Below are 17,203 nucleotides of genomic sequence, written 5' to 3'. Positions count from 1 at the left end.
ATCAATTGAATACATGTTATGTGGTGATTACTATGCTATGCCATGGATGATGATACATTAAGCAAGCTAACAATGTTCCTGCCCTTATGCATAGCACGTCTTGGTGAGCAAAAGAGAAAAATTTTTAAAAATTAACTTGCAGAATTTTGTAGCAACATCCATGTTGTGGGATACAGCATACTGAGATAGCATAAGAGAGAGAGAATAAGCAATAGTCTAGAGGGTCCAGAAGTCATCCTAAGGAAACGATATTTAAGTTCTGAACTGAAATTAGAGAATTTATTTTGGTAAATGTGGTAAATGTCCCACACCACTGACAAATATAAGAACCTCATATGTATAAATACCATCCAGTCTTATCTATAATTAGAGCGAAAGAAAAAAACAGTCCAATAACAGATGACTGATCAAGTTATAGTACAAAGAGCTGGAATATTATGAAGTTATTAAAATAATTGTAAAATTTATATTGATCCTATGAATATTTATGTTGAGTCAAAAATGATTCAGCACACAGGACCCCACATTAGCAAAGCTATTTTTCTCTTTGAAGTGCCCCCCGATAGCTTTCTCACCTCCCTGGCTGATCCATCCTTGAACAAATAACACAAAGAGGACAACTTTCATAGCTCCCAAGAGTTTCTTCCTTTCCTGGATTATTATTTTATGACTACTTTATTTAATTGGCCATATATAGCCTCTTAAAATATTTTTGCTACATGTTGCTAACTGGTTATTTCTAAAATGTTAAACTTTTTGGGAGCTAAAGTTTTTGCAAGTAGTATTAGAGATTTTGAGGACAGAAATTAATATATACACAACCATACATGCATATATATATACACATGCACTTATGTATATGTTTTTAAAATTCCCTTTACTTTTATAGAGTGTGAGAATATTTAATGTTCTAAAATGCATATTTTTCAAAATTCCCACTTTGGAAACCAAAATTATTCCATTTCACTGTTTAAATATCCCTAGATTGGTTCACTTTTAAGTTCATGCAGTATAGAGCTAATTATTATAAAAATATTGTTTATTAATACAGACAAATCTTTTAAGCAAAAAGGTACACTTTTGGTTAGTCTAACTGCTGTAGTCCTTATTCAACTACTTTAATGTTAGCAGAAATGATTAAAAAACGGTCTGCAGCGTTCAATATCATACTTGCTGACTCCGACTTCTAAAATTCTAGATTGTTGATACATGTGGAAACATGCTATATTTCTTTGTCACAGTAGCTGTTTATGAGAAGGAAGGCCGGGAAAAGGACCCAGAAGTGAAAAGGAGGAAAGGGAAGAAATGAAAGAAGACAGGAAAAGGCATAAAAATCCCCTGCCCCAATAAACCTGGACATTTACTGTTCTGTAATCCTTACAGAGATTATAACACCACCATAATGAATTATTTTAAATACATCCACAAAGAAATGTTTCAAGAATTTTTGAACATTTTAAAGAATTTTAGAAAAAAGATTGATATTAAATTCAATCAGCAGAAACTTGAGACGTTAGATTCCTATATAATGCTCCTTTTCTTCTTTTAAAATTTGTCCCTGACCTGGCTGTATCCCTGCCCGGCTCCAGTCTTGCAGAGATTATTTAGATGCCTTATAAAGTGATAATTAATACCTCTCTGCAATTTGACAATCTTAAGGCATAAATGTTCTTCATGAGGTTTTTTTTTTTCATTTAAATTAAATTCTCAGTTAAACTTTCTTTAAATTAATTTTCTGGACCAAATTAAGCTTTAAAAAATTGTAAATTGTTAAAGTAAATGACAGTTAAAATGTTTTTACCTCCTCTCTTTCTTTCCTCTCTGCTGCCCTCTCTCTTTCTCCCTTTTTGGTTTCTTTCTATTCGCCCCTCTTTCTTTTCTTTCCCAGATATACATTCAGGAACAGTTTATTTTTTTTCTATTTTACTATGTGCAATATCAGCCTTTGAATATGTACATGTGTGTTTTTAATTTGTGAATGATTATAGCTGTGCGGAACTCAGCAGTTTATTTCAGAACCTATTTTAATGTCATAATTTCAAAATATTTCCAAAAGGCCTTTGTTCATACTGTTTTATTAGTATAGTAAACATCTGAAAGAAACTCCTTTATTTTTATATTTTATTTCTGCTTAAATTATATATAAAAGCTGTTATTTTAAAGCATTACTTGAAATAGGACAAAAGCTAATTCTAAGAGGACAGAAAACAAAACAAAATAAAAACAATCCGAACCACCTTCCAAATGCCTTTCTTCATACTCTACAAGGTACTGAAATAGAATTTTCTATTCCTGTCACATCCAGTTCCAGGATTTACCAGAAGTGGACCTTGTTCCAGCTAGATGAAGTAAGATTATACCGAAAGCTGCTGATCTGTTTTCAGAAGAATTGTTACAATCCTTGAGAGAAATTGCTTAGAGTAATAGAATTTTAGCAGAAAATGAATCTGTTACTAGCTGGAAGAAAACTTTTATAGCCACAGAGACTGCAGACGCCAAACTTGCAATTTTGATCATGGTGTATGAAAGTAGGACTTAGAAGGGAAATGCATTGGAAGAAAGTTTTATTTCTATTTTTTAACAGAAACTTAAACCCCTGTGAATTGTACCATCTCATTTTTTTCTCTAGAAAACTCTCAAAAAACAGTTATTACTAATCCTGGCAATGAAGTTCACTCGCATATCACTTCACAGTAATACCTCTCTCTTCCCTGGCTACTCCAGATGATAAAAGGAAGACAGACATTTAGGCTGCTCTCTTTGGTGAGAGCTTCATCCCATGGAAATAATTTAAAAAGTGATGTTTGGTTGAAAACATTAAATCAATCAGACATTGATCCAGAATAAGTGATTGGGATCAAACACCAACTTAAAAGTCATTCCAGTTCGCCTGTAATTTGGGACTCTATTATTTAAAGGAATTGATTATAGTCACGGACCACTTAATGTAGGTAATGCTTTCTGAGAAAGTGTCCTCGTGCAAACACGGTGGAGTGCCACCTGCTAACCTGGCCGGCACAGCCCGGGACTGTAACCGTGCGCGCCACACTTATGTAAACCGGGCAGCAGGGAGGTCCATTTACAGCAGCAGCATCACGAACACGTGAGGAGCCATGGCTTTTCTTTTTGGGATGCGTGGGCCTGATTAAAGCCTTGACGTCCAGCATGCCCTTGAGAGCTGGCCTTCTGGGGTGGACGCGGGCTTCTAGCCTGGGGACAGGACCAGCCACTGCCTTCCCGCCACTGAGGCCCCTTCGCTCCACAGACCTTCGTTATTCTCATAACGCGCTGCTCACGTTTTCTACGTTTCCCGCCCTCTAAACTCCGGCTCTTACGTTCTCAGTTCACCAATGAGGAGGGAGCCCGGGAGACCCTGGGCCCACCCTCGGCACCCATAAGAGCGGGACCCGGCCCCGCCCCGCGCCCCACTCACCGCCTCTGCGTGGCTCCCGGCGGCGTGGGACGCTCCGGGCTCTGTAAGTCTTCAAAACTCTTCTTTTCTTCGGCGTTTCCTAACGCTGGTCGCCGAACCACGTCTTACAATCACCATACGAACCACTAGGCTTGGTCTTAGGCGTAACCCTGGTTTAGGCAGGGGAGGCTCCTGTGGAACTTTCTGGGCGGCAGGATGGCGCCCCAGGCCTTCCTAGGCCGCTGCGTCGCCGAGGATCGGCCGAGGTGCTGGAACCGTGATGCCTTGCGCTGTGACGTCACAAGGCCCGAGCTGCTGGAACCGTGATGCCTTGCGCTGTGACGTCACAAGGCCATAGGAATGTGTTAGCTCCATTGTAATGCTGTGGAACCACTGTTGTAGATGCTGTTTGTCATTGACCAAAGTGAGGAAGTGTCATTTATACACTAAAGGCAACAAAAAATATTACATGAGATAATGGGAAATTGAAGTTTATATCCACAATTTTATATTAAAAAATGCAGAATTGTTTTGTTACTATTTATAAGTGTCCTGGTCTATTTAGGCTGCTATAACACAGGCCCACAAATTGTGTCTTATATACAGCAGAGATATATTGCTCACAGTTTTGAAGGCTGGAAGTCTAAAATCAGGGTGCCAGCATGACTAAGTGAGGATCCTCTTGACCAGGGGTCCCCAAATCTCAGGCCATAGACTGATACAGGTCACACAGCAGGAGGTGCATGGCAGGTGAGTGAGAGAGTGAAGCTCTGTGTGTGTCTACAGCCACTCCCCAGCGCCAGGATCACCGCCTCAGCTCCACCTCCCATCATCAGGCATTAGATTCTCATAGGAGCACCAGTCCCTGGTGTTGAAAAGGTTGGGGATTGTTATTCTTGACCATGAGAATGTCTTGTGTCCTCACATGGTGAAAGGAGCTGGGGAGCTCTATGGGTCTTTGATAAGGACACTAATTCCATTCTTAAGGGCTCTACCTCATGCCTAGTCACATCCCAAAAGCCCCATCTCCTAAGGCTAGGGTATAGAATTTCAATATGTGAATTTGAAGAATACATCCAGACCTAGCTATAACAGTGGGACAAAATGAATCACAAAATTTTACTATGTGAAATGTAAACTCAATCTAATTAATCATCCCACTAAAGTCTGTCTTTGCTGCTTGTTATTAAAGATGTGAATTAAGCAAAATTGAATCAAGAAAAAACAATTAGTTCTTAAATTGAAGGTATTTCAGATTTACAAAAGATCGCTAGGACTCCAAAGTTGATCATAAGGCCTATGGATGTAAGAAACTTGTCTCCTCATCCCATCCCTTACATTGTAGCCACTGTTTAACATGTCCCCTGTGATTATATTGACAACTGATTGCTTCTGTTGTCCCTAACGAGAACATTTTGACACAATTATTTTGAATTATCATAAAATACATAATCTAGCAATATTGTACGCTAGGTTCCCCTTCGCCCTGTTTTATTCTTTTTACTTTTTCTAAGTTGCTGGTCATATGATTTCCAAAATTACTGGGCCATTAATTGGTGAAAATCCCAAATATATGTGTATTAGCAAGATTATAGCCAAAGTAGAACTGTAATACAGGCTTTAGAAGAAACATACAGCGTTCAATGGGTCACACATTTTTGGACTAAAGGACTCATTCTAAAACTATAGTAATAGCAAATAAAAATTTCCTAGTCCATGAAGAAGCAGGCAGCAAGCTGTCCCTGAAACAATACGCTTTGGATGAAATAGCTTTACCTTGTTACTTAATAGCTCATTCTGGGAATAAAAGTTAACATTCCATGTGTCAATTTACTTCTTTGTAAAATGAGAATAATATTAACTACCTCCTTTATTTTTGTTAAGATATAATTAAATATGATTAAATCATCTGTGTTGACATCACAGGCTTTGCCATGTAAAAGATACTCAAAAAATATTAGTTATCCTCCGCATGGATGTGAATCTGCTGTCCAGGTATAGATAACAACAGCTGTGTACTCAAGACTCAGCAAAGCCCTCCATTGTCAGTGTAGCAATGCAATCTCATGCTCTGTTATTTTGGACAAGTCACTTTCCTTCAGCGGTTTACTAGAACTCTTAACATACACCAGAACATATATATGGTGGTTACAATTATGCAGTAGAATTATAAATACCATTTTTTTCACTTTCCGCTGAAGTGTCTAGGTAATACAAAGCTGAGTCTATGGCCATGCCATCCTGAACAAGCCCGATCCTATCTGATTTCGGAAGCTAAGCAGAGTCAGTCCTGGTTTGTACTTGGATGGGAGACCACCTAGGAAGACCAGGTGCTGTAGGCATAAAAAATAAAAAAATAAAAGATTGTAAGCTGACAAGGTCCTTGCAATCTGCAAGGTCAACCAAGGGTTGCCTCGCCTAATAAAAAAAATTACTGAGCTGAATAAAGTGGTTTTTATTTTTGACAACCTATAGAAGAGATCATAAAGTAGAGAGAAGGCTCGTTAAATGTGAGAAAAGAATTTTAAATGGGAGACTCTTGTTCCCTGAGTTCTACCCCCACCACTTCCACCCTCACTATAAGGGGCAGGGCGAGGTAGATCCTTGCCCCTCATTTAAGTGGCGAGAAAGGCTTCAAAATCACCAGGAGGGAAGCTTGATATCTATCCCCTGTGACTCATTTAAGGACCACAACAGAGGCCACACAAGTAGGAGGGAGGAAGTAATGGCTCCTGGGAAGTCGGCACACCTCCAAATTTTATACCAAAAAAAAAAAAAAAAAAAGTTTGGATATATGTGTTCCAAATGGGTTGATTCATGAAAATAACCATAAAGGCATCATCTTTGATTCTATCAAAGGGAACTTACCAAAAGGGCAAATATACCTTTGGCCAAAGAACTAGTCAAACCACCAGATGCCCAAGAGCAAGAAGCAGCAAATGACCAGCCATGGAATTTCTTGCACCCAGCCCAAGGAAATTGTAGGCCAGCTAGCTCCAATGTTAGAGAATTTCCAAAGAACACACGAAAAGTTTCCAGGAGGAGAACTGATTCATCTTGTCGATCATCTTCTTCAATTTATGTAGACATGGTGTTTATAGTGCCCTCAAGCGAAGAGAAATTTATCTTTATAATACGATTGTTAGCTTAAAATTTATTTCATTATTTTTGCATTCTGATAGCACAGAGTATCTCTACCCCAAGAATGTAATAGTGCTCACTTGTTAATGCTTTTTTTTTTTTTTTTTTGGCATAGGTATCTTTGAAATCCAGAAATTGCTAGTGCTGTAACAATAGAGCAGTGTAAGTACTTTCCAGTCCTTTTATGCTTCTTTTCTATTATACATGTCAACTTTGGAAAGGTCAAACTCTGACTTTACAGATTAGAAGAAGGAGCAGTAGCTAACAGATGAGGTAACAGAAATCAACTGCATCTCTCTCTACAAGCTACTTTATTGGTTGATATTTCATTCTTCTGTTTATATACTGATTGTAGCACAACCTTTGAGTAAAGAAAACTATATCTCTCTAGTAAGTTATTATGATCTGTTTTCTTTCTCCACTTGAATTTTAGAAAGATCTGTACACAAGTGGCTGTAACAATAATGTTTCTGATGATGATTTGTCTTTTACATTTCCGATAGTCCCAAATATAAATAACAAATAGTGTCTTTAAAAGTATTTTTATAAAGATTTGTTTGAAATCTGTGTTTTCTGATTTACTATTTCCTACTAGAAATAGTTCAAAGCAAAGAGAATTGGACCATGTCCTGCAATTTGTTAAAGCATTGAAACATAAGAGTAAAGATTACTAGGTACAAAAGCTATATACCATCTTGTCATTTTTTTCAGTAAATGATAACATGCTTATATTCAGTCAGACATAAGCCATGTAAACAGATGTTTTTACATGGAATTCACGAAACCCTGAATTGTTGAATTGTTCTGGTATGACTGGGCTCAAACCGACACTTCAGGGTTTAAGAGAGAATGCCATGACCAACAAATCCAGACGCTCTTTGAGCTCAACTAAATCCAACAGAAACATTCAGCTTTATGCTTTTACCCTTGAGACGGCTTGAATTCAATAGCTATTTGCAGAGTTATGTGAGGGTGAGACAAAAATGAATGTACCATGTAAAACATTAAAAAAAATAATAACATATTGGTTTGAAGACATTTATACCAATTTTTATAGGGCCTTATTTCTTTCCTGCAAGTTGCTTTAGCCTGTTAAAAGAATATTGCCCTCTAAAAATATATATAAACTTTCTTCTCCTTAAGGACAATATAAACATAGTTAACCTATATCGTCACATTCTTCTGAGGCTAGTACTGAATGAAAGAGGGCATTGTGTGATCAGTCTGCAATTCTTTCTCCGCTCCATACCCCTAAAACTGTGTAATTATCTGAGGTGTTGCTATAAATCCAGTATTTACAACACACATTCTTTAGAGAGTGAGGTAATCACATGTGTCATAAAAGAAGAAATAACGTTTCAGTTTTTTTTCTGAGAATCTTTTTTTTCCATCATTGAATTTATACTTTGGAAGAAACATGAGTGCAACTATTATTCAGTCCAATGCATGAAATCATAGTAAAACTGCTTTTAACAATACATTGAACAATCATAGTATCCATGGGTCTTATTTTTAGTGAATGTAAAATGACTAATTACATTACTGCCATTTTTTAAAATTTAATACTTTCTGGGTATATTATTTTAGAGGTTTGCACATTGACATTGGTTTTCGTGGTCTTTTTTTTAAAATTCAAACATTGTTAATGCCATACCACCTAAATTTAAAACATTCTTAGCTCTTCCAATGTGCTCTACTGTACAAGTTCAGGGTTACTTAAAAAATTGCTTTCGTTAGGAAGTTGTAGATCAGGCTGAGTTTCCAATAAATTGCCCTTGGAAAGTTATTGCCAAGGAACTATGTTAATTTTTCAGTCATTTTCAGAGTCTTTGTTTACACACACACACACACACACACACACACACACACACACACACAGAAATTGCTGATCATTTTAAGAATCAGGGCCACTTTCAAGGCTCAAGTGCAGGTGAGGTCCATGAGGTCTTTGTGGATGCCACTGGGAGTCAGAGTGTAGCACAACATGGTATTTCACATTAAACCTCAGTGAAAGGCGTTTCACTCCCAAAGTCTTTTTACTACCTCAGGGTACATCTGTGTATTCATTTCCACAGATTCTTATTAAAATTAACAGCCAGTGTGGGTTAACAGGATGGGCAGCATAATAGAAATAGTCTGTGTCTAACTGGAGTATACTATCTAGTAGGGGAGACATATTAAACATGGAAACAAAAACATGTACAATATGTCTCCATAATAGAATATATACATGTTACAGGAATTTGGCTAGAATGGCTTAATCAAATAGAGATTTATTTTCTCCCATTTATCTTCTTATTTCCTGCCTCTGATGTGGTGACATTATAATTCCCTACACGATCACACCAATATATTCTATTTTAAATGCTCTTTCTATGATTAAGAGGTGGATCTTACGTTTTCTCCCCTTGAATGTGGTGAGAGTCAACTATGGCAAATGGGACACTATGTGACTTCCATGACTAGATTATAAAAACAAATGAAGCTGTCCCATCTCCTTGGGTTGCTTTATCTTGGAAATGCTACCAAGCTGTGTACAAACCAAGCAGCCAGATGGATTGGCTACGTGTGGTGTTCCAGCCCCAGCCCCAGGTCCAGATGGAGGCTCAGCCAACAGTTGACATCAACATCTACTATTTGAATAAGTGAGTCTTTAGATGATTTCAACAGTCTTCAGATGTCCCCAGCTGACACTGACTGGAGCAAGGATGCACTGTCCCAGATAAAGTCTGAAAAAACTACAGATTTTTGATTGAAATTAGAATTAATGTTGTTTAAGCCACTACATGTTGGGATTTTTAGAGCAAACTTTGGTCCCTGTTAAGTGGTGTGCAAGTGATATAGGTATCTTTGGCAGTGAGTGGTGAGTGGGCAAAAGGAATATTGAAAAATCTTGATGTGACAGTTAATAAAAAGCAAAATGGGAGAGGCAATTAATTAAAGCCTTCATAGCCCTTCAAGAGTCTGTCAGTGGGAACTTTAAGGGAAGTAAGAATGATATTGCTGTAAAATGGAAGAAAGAGGGCACTTGTTCTGTGGTCGTAGAGTGTTTAGAAACTGTCACATGTAATGACGTGAAAAATGGCACATTTGTCTAATGAACTCAGCTAGGCAAAGTGTCGAAGATGCTGCCTACCTCTTCTAACTGCCTATAGTAAAATGAGAAAGGAAAGCGTTAGGCTAAAGAAAGACCCCGTTAGGTTAAAAGTGAACTAGAATTTGCTGAGTTCAAAAAAAAAAGTAATTATTTCTCATTTCCTGCCTGTTTAGATAGGAAAAAAAAAATACTAACATTAAGAAGCTATCTCTGAGTAAATAGTGAATCCAGAGGGCTGTACGGGACATATATAACCACAACACTAACAGTCCAGAGCTGCGTCTTTCTGCTTTGTAATCTTAAGCGTATAAATTGTATGCTTTTATTTATAACATAGCTGTTGCGTTTCTAGAGACACATCTCATTTCACACAGGAGGGAGGATAAGAGCAAAGGGCAAAAGTTTCATAAATTATTTAGGCTCTCTTTGCTTTAATCTTAAAATTAGTAAAATGAGGTTAAAAATAGTGTCTACCTCATAGGTTTCTTGCAGGGATGAAATATATTAATAATTGTAAAGTATTTTGAATCATGACAGGAGCAAAATAAGTGCTATTAAAGTGTTTGCTTAAAAGAAGAAAAAGAAATATGCCTGCTGAATCTGTTTTTCTGGTCAGAAAATGATAGCTGATATTAAAGCCCTGATTTGTAGAATTCCTCTCACTTCCTTGCCAAAACCGAGTTACATGTTTTTAAATGGGTAAAATTCCATATGAAAGGGTATCAAAAACCTAGTAGGAAGGAAAAGGAAAAAAAAAATGGGTGGGCAACCATGGTCAGTGCCTTGAAAAAACTGTAAACTCCCACGTGAGCATGTACTGGGATTTTTATAGCTAGTCAGAACCTATGGCATTTCAAGCAGGGTGGAAATATTTAGCAAGAATACACCATATATACATTTTGGAAAAATTTGTTTGTATGGATAGCATATTTGGGGATAATATTGGGGAAAATACATTGAGGAGAATCATAATGAGGTTTGAAAAAACCAAAGCAACCAAAATGAGCTTTATTTTTTAAGCAATTATGTACGTGTATAATTTTTTCTTATATATATTGCCAGATATTTACAGTTTTTTTCTTTATATCTGAGTTATACTCTGATGTCAAATTGTTGTTTTGCCTTAAAGACTTTTATATGTTCTGTCGAGTGATGTTGAGACATCCTCTCAGATTCTGACTAGCTGAAAATATATATTATTTTTATTTTGGAATGATAAATTCGATAGTACAAAGTTCTTTTCAGGCTTTTTTTTTTAGTATTAGAATATATTTTTTGAGTGTCTTTTGGCATTGTTTCTGCTGAGAAATCAGGTATTAATTGTGTTAATGCAATACAATTGTATATAATGTGTTATTTTTCTCTTTTTTCAAAGTTTTCTCATTTGGCTTAAGCTCTGCCTTTGTGTCTTTATGTTAATTACTTTGGTCTCATTGAACTTCTCAAAATTAGAAGTTATTATTTTTCACTAAGTTTTTAAATTTTTCAGCAATTTTTTTCTGCCTTTTTTCCCCCCGTTTTTCTTCTAGTACAAAAAATGTAGATGGTTAGATAATGTTTTACGGGTATCCGAGGCACAGTTGATTTTTATTCATTTTTTTCCTCTTTAAAGATATAAGTATTTTTATTTATCTTTCTTCAAGGGATTTTTCTGTCCTATTAAATCTTCTGTTGAATCCTCTAGTAAATTTTTTAGTTATTCAGTTTTAAGCTCTAGATTTTTTTTTTTCTTTAATAGTTTTCTTTGTTGAGTTTCTGTTTACTTATTGATCTCATCTTGTCCTTTGGTTTTTTAAATGGCAGTTTCTTATAATGTTTTTAAGCATATTTGTAATAGTTACTTTGAAATCTTTATTGCCTGTATGTAATATCCTACCCAATTGGAGTCAGTTTTTATTAACTGCTTTTTTTTTTCCTCCCTGAAATAAGAGTCATATTTTTCTGTTTATTTATATGTCTATTAGTTTTTGGTTGAAAATCAAACATTTTACACCATACACTCTTTAGATTGACTATAGATTCTTTCTCTCTCTCTTTTTTTTTTTTCCTTTCGAGAACTGTTGGATTTTGATTCTAGTAGGCAAAATCAAAATCCAACTTGATTGAATTTAAAATACAAAAGTTTTCTACCCACAGTGGTCAGTAAAGATGCTGCTGCTCACAGTTTTCAGCTCACAATTTAGCCTGGCTGCCAGGTAGCCTCCCTGTGTTTGCATAGCTTAGAGATCAGCCATGCATTTAGGCAGAATTTATACTAAGATTTTGGTGATTACTCCTCCCCATAGTCCTTTAGATTTCCAGTTGCTTAGTCATCCCAGAGTTCAGCTTCCTAACCTCAAGCCAGTAAGCTATACCTTTCTGATGCCCACACTGTGTTCAGGTGGGGGCTCAGCCTCAAAGCTGCAGCAAACTCTCACATCTCAACCCTGTTTTTCAGGCGTAGGATTCTCCCTTAGTGTCTACGGGCCTGTCCTCGAGGCCATCAGGGGCCTACCTCACGCCTGTGTAGTCATTACTCATCCAGAGATTTTGAGAGTGTATGTTCAGTTTTGGATTTTGGCCATTCTGTGTCTTTCTTTTTCCTTCCCTGAATTCAATTATTTGCCACTTTAAGCCGTTAAGGCGGTGGCTTTCCTTCACTGGAACTGGAGAATGAACCCAGGATAAAAAGAAACAGTCCCATTTTTTACTCAATTGGGTAGCATTTTTTAAATAAACTTTTCCCAGTTTCTTGCTTGACTTTTCTGGTTTCCAAGGATTGATTATTGGTAAAGATTTTATAATTGTTATCTATGGGAGGAATTGCCTGCCTTCCTCACACAGCCATTATCAGAAGTTTCAAATACTTTTTTTATCACTCTTATTTTCATTAATTTTCAAACCATTCTAGCATTGTTACCTATGTTTGTAAATCTTTCTCTTAGAATAATCGCATAATCTCGCTGGTGTATTTGGTGTAACACAACATAATTAACCACCTGCCCATGACTATCTAAGACTGAATATCACTGTGAAGCAATTATCATGAGCCCTTGTATTTAGATCATGATTATCAACACTCAAATCCCAAGACTCCTAATTTTCCCTGTCCTCAACTGTCACATTTTTTTCTAATGGTAGATAATTCATTATCCATTAATCTTTTCCTCAGTACCTCTAATCTTATGACCTAAATATCTAAATGTATATGGCGTCTTTAAATAATAATTATAATGTCCAGTTACTTGGGTAAAGAATTTAGAGAGTCTGGATTAGAAGCAGTTGAGTTACACATTCCGAACTATCTGGTAATGGCTTTTAAAGTGATGGAAATTAAAGACATCCTCCCATGTGTGGGTGGGAGCTATCCCCATGTCTTCCTTTCCTCTTTTTCCATGCTCTCCCTTCAGAAAATACAAGCATTATGCAAACCTAACTTTCCCAGCTTATTAACCACCTTCCAGTGTGAATATACAGTTCTGTGTAAATCACTGGTGTGAGAGGAAACTATATATACATTTACTCCTTTAGAAGAATATTTGTTGTCTACGGCTATGCCACCCTGAACAAGCCTGATCCCATCTGATCTTGGAACCCTAAGCAGGGTTGGGCCTGGTTAGTACTTGGATGGGAGACCATATAGGAAGACCAAGTGCTGTAGGTTAAAAAATAAGGGATTGTAAACTGACAAGGTCCTTGCAACCAGTGAGGTCAACCAAGGGTTGCCTCACCTAAAAAAAAAGAAAAGAAAGAAAGAAAGAAAAAAAGAAAAATGTTTGTCATAGTCTTCTCGTACATCATGACTTGTTATTCTAAAAGTTGACCGACAAATTTTTATACTATGCTACGTAATTGTTTTACATGTCTAAAAAAGGTTAGAAGCTTAACTGTTTCAAATGTTTGCAGCTTTATTATTTAAATATTTATATATTTAGTCTGAAACCACAGAAGGACAGATGAGTGGGCAAGTACGTGTGTGTGCGCACATGTGTGCTCTCACGCACACACACTTATATATGTGTGAGTCATTGAGATCGGGAATTTCTGACACCCCCCCATGTCGAAACTTAGGATTTAAAAACTCAAAGCCTAAAATATGTTCTATTCTTTAAAGGTTTAGGGGTCTGCCTAATATTTCCTAATACTCCAGAACAGAAGAGTTCAGCCGGAGTGAGACAAGTCACTGTGTCTCATGGGCTGTTCGCTGTGGTGCGTTCTGAGCTCTTTCAAAGCGAGATGAACACAGTCTCTGTTGAGATTCTTGCTTCTTGTGATACAAATATCAGAATTTAATAGAAAGAATGCTCACTCTGTGCCTTTCTTGTCCTGCCACACACTTCTTCCTCCAACCATATGTCATTAATACAGCTAATGGAATTTTGGCACCAAGCAGACTGGGAAGGGAAGTGGTAAGTGAGGGGGTAGACGAAGGCGGGCGACATGAATGACAAAAACACTCAGTATTTCTCTGTTTAAGCAGTGGCAGCTCCATCAGCCTTCCCTTTAGGCCTCAGTGACGGGAGGAGGCCCTTCTATACACGACTGTGTCTCATGCATTCATGGGTCGCTTTGACACCATAGCCCCTTTTGTTAAGATCTGAAAATACAGCTCATTCCTTTCCTTCTCTCAGCTGCCATATGGCTTTGTGGAAACTGGCCTAAAAGGAAGCAGGGGGAAAAAAAGCCCTAGAAATAAAACAACCAACAGATGAAATTGATTTATTTTCAGCATTAAGAGACGGGGGTTGAGGTCTTTCAGAAACATAAAACCTTGCACTGAGCAGGCAAACAGGCTGCTCATATGACAGTTCTTGTATATGTTTTTTTAAAAAATAACATGTGGTAGAAAATAGAAGCCCCATTGTTTTATTTAACTACTGTATCCAATTTGAATGAAATGAAAATTTCAAGCTTAAGTAAACTGACTGCTCCATTTGCCAGTGTACTTTAATTTTAGTTGGACAAAATACTTCACGACTTTGAAATATGTAGTGAACGTCAGTCTTATAGAAATGTATTTTACTCTATAACTTTTGCAAATAATTCTAGTCTGTGAATCACTTTAATTCTTCTACTTTAAGCTTCTCAATTTAGGCAGTTATGGAACTCTTCTAAATTGCTTTAAAAGCCTAACAATATATCTGAAAGAGGGTTTGGAAATGACATTTTGTCATACTGTGAAGATGTGACTACAGTGCTGGAAAAACAAACTAATGAAGGAAATATGGTAGAAAAGACAAGCATATCCCTGAACAAATTTGTTAAATTGAAATATTTAAATTTTAAGAATAAGAATACTAGAGTTCAAAAATGTTATTTTACATGACCCCACTGTTTTCATTTGGACATTTAAAATAGTAAATGAAGGTCAGTGTAATTTATACAAGTATATAGAAGTGAAATGATTTTATTGATATTTATTACCTTATTTATTTTTTTTAGTTTCGTGCTCGTGTGTATCTAAAACACATATGACATTTTCTAACAATTTCCTATTTGTATAAATAAATCTAAGCACTGGGTTATCTGTTCTTGGATTTTGGACTTATATTTTAAGCACAAAGATATATCAAGTTCAACTGAGGGCATAGGACAAAGTAGGCTGTGCATACAAAGGAGACTTCTTAATTTATGAAAGAGAAAAACAAAATCAGAAAGATGGCTACATGTGAGCAGTCCGCAGGACAATGAGGAAGAGTCTAAGTTTAACTTTGTCACTAATACAATGTTTGACTTTGGCAAGTCACTTAATGTCCTCTACGTTTTTGCGTGCCCTTTTTTTTTTTTTTTAAACCTCTCATAATTTTCCAAAATTTCTCGAAGGAACATATCCCTGTATTTAAAAGAAATCTCGCTACAAAGCCTAGCGTTTAAACAGATAAAGTGATTGTGGCTCTGAAAATCTCTAAGAGGAAGTTACTCTCAGAGATCCTGTTCTGCTCCTCCTGTCTCTCGGGTAATCCGCTGGCAAGTTCTTTGGAGAAACCAGTTGCATGATTTGTAAAACTATTCAATACTTTAAAATTGACTTATTTTGTGAGAAAAGAAATTGAGGGTATAAATCCACTGTAGTATCTGAGTGTTGGTAGGTTTGGAAGAAAAGGAGTAGGTCTTCACTTATAACGTGTGTTTATGGGCAAGATGTTTTTGTCGATGCCAGCCAGGCAGGTCAATTTTGAATCCTTGCACTTCAACTAGATTTTCATTTTTCAGAGGAGACAGTATTTAAGCATGCAAATGGCTAGCTAAGAGTTCTCTTTATACACTATTATATGTTATATATAATATTAACATAATAATATGATATATTTTAAGTAACAGATACTTATAACTATAAATATTAGGAGAGAAATTTATCGAAAAGGAACCTAAGAGCAAAGAAAACAGTCTTCTCTGGTTTTTCTGTTTAAAGTCAAATTAATTTTTATTAAGACCACATGGCATTTGGCACTGTCCTTTAAAATTGTGAAATCCGAGAAAGGGTTATACTACCTGAAATAAAAATACAGGGGAGTTGGGCAGAAAGAGGGATTGGTCTCAAGCGACATAAATATATGGAAAATAATTTTCTGTTTTGAAATTTGCAGTTGCTACTAGCAATGTATTGTGACTTGAGTCTCCGTGAGTCCTTCTCTGTGGTTTGCATTCTGTAGTTGTGTTCAGGAATCGGACGTCTCCCCCTGAATCATAAAGAATTAGTTTCTTCTTTAGTAAAAATCTGGGAAGCATATGGTCTTGTGCAGATGTACGCATGTGTCATGCTTCCTTGTCTCAGAGCTCAGACAATGGCATGTGGCTCGTGGCTCACTTTGCGTTTGTCCAGTTTTTGCTCCACATGTTTTCTGACTCAGAGGAAGCAGAAATGAAGCTGCTTCTCACCTCATTACTTGTTCTATGGAGAAGGTACTATAATGACTTGATGGTTTGAATGGTCCCAATAGGAGTCAGAGAAATCTTAACTTGTATAACGTTTTTTAGACTTCAAGTCTCTCTCTTTCTCTCTCTCTCTCTTTTTTTTTTTTTTTTGCCTCATTTTTAACTCTGACAAGAAAACATAAAGAAGGAAACAGGCATCTCAACAGCCAAGGTTTGAACACTTAAAACTCATCAAAATACCCCCTCATCATTGATAGTTTCTGGAGTTTTGAAAATCTGCTTCAATTTTTTTAGCAAACTTTCTGGTTTATTTATTTAACTATGATTTTATCTAAATATTATTAAAAACTTTGTTTTATTGGACCTATTATGATTGTAATGATTTCCAAATAAAAATCTGCAATTATATGGAAAAGATAAAAATAGTTTACAAAATATCTGATTGTGAATATCTCACTTTTGAATTTATACTTTGATTATCCGGTAACCATTTTGAAATAATTAAATGCTGTTATTGTTATAACATTTTCAGAAAAATCTCTTTATCTGAATTCTTTAAATCTAGGTTTTTACCTCTACTACAAAGTTAAATATACAACATATCAGATAAGATGATCCTTTGAGACATGATGACTAGAGATAATAAATCTGGTGTCTTTACTAGAACATTCTTTAAAAGCGTCCTTTATATTTCTTTT

At 36.3% G+C, this 17,203-nt stretch overlaps 2 pseudogenes; both read left to right on the top strand.

Annotated features, from left to right (window-relative positions):
- Nucleotides 1-5,635: 5,635 nt before the first annotated feature.
- On the top strand, nt 5,636-5,754 carry LOC118612650 (annotated as a pseudogene).
- Nucleotides 5,755-13,173: 7,419 nt separating this feature from the next.
- LOC118612580 lies at nt 13,174-13,293 on the top strand (annotated as a pseudogene).
- Nucleotides 13,294-17,203: the final 3,910 nt, after the last annotated feature.

Source organism: Rousettus aegyptiacus, unplaced genomic scaffold, assembly GCF_014176215.1.
Source record: "Rousettus aegyptiacus isolate mRouAeg1 unplaced genomic scaffold, mRouAeg1.p scaffold_m13_p_16, whole genome shotgun sequence".
NCBI classification, from domain to species: domain Eukaryota; kingdom Metazoa; phylum Chordata; class Mammalia; order Chiroptera; family Pteropodidae; genus Rousettus; species Rousettus aegyptiacus.
This window is presented reverse-complemented; position numbering and strand designations above follow the sequence as displayed.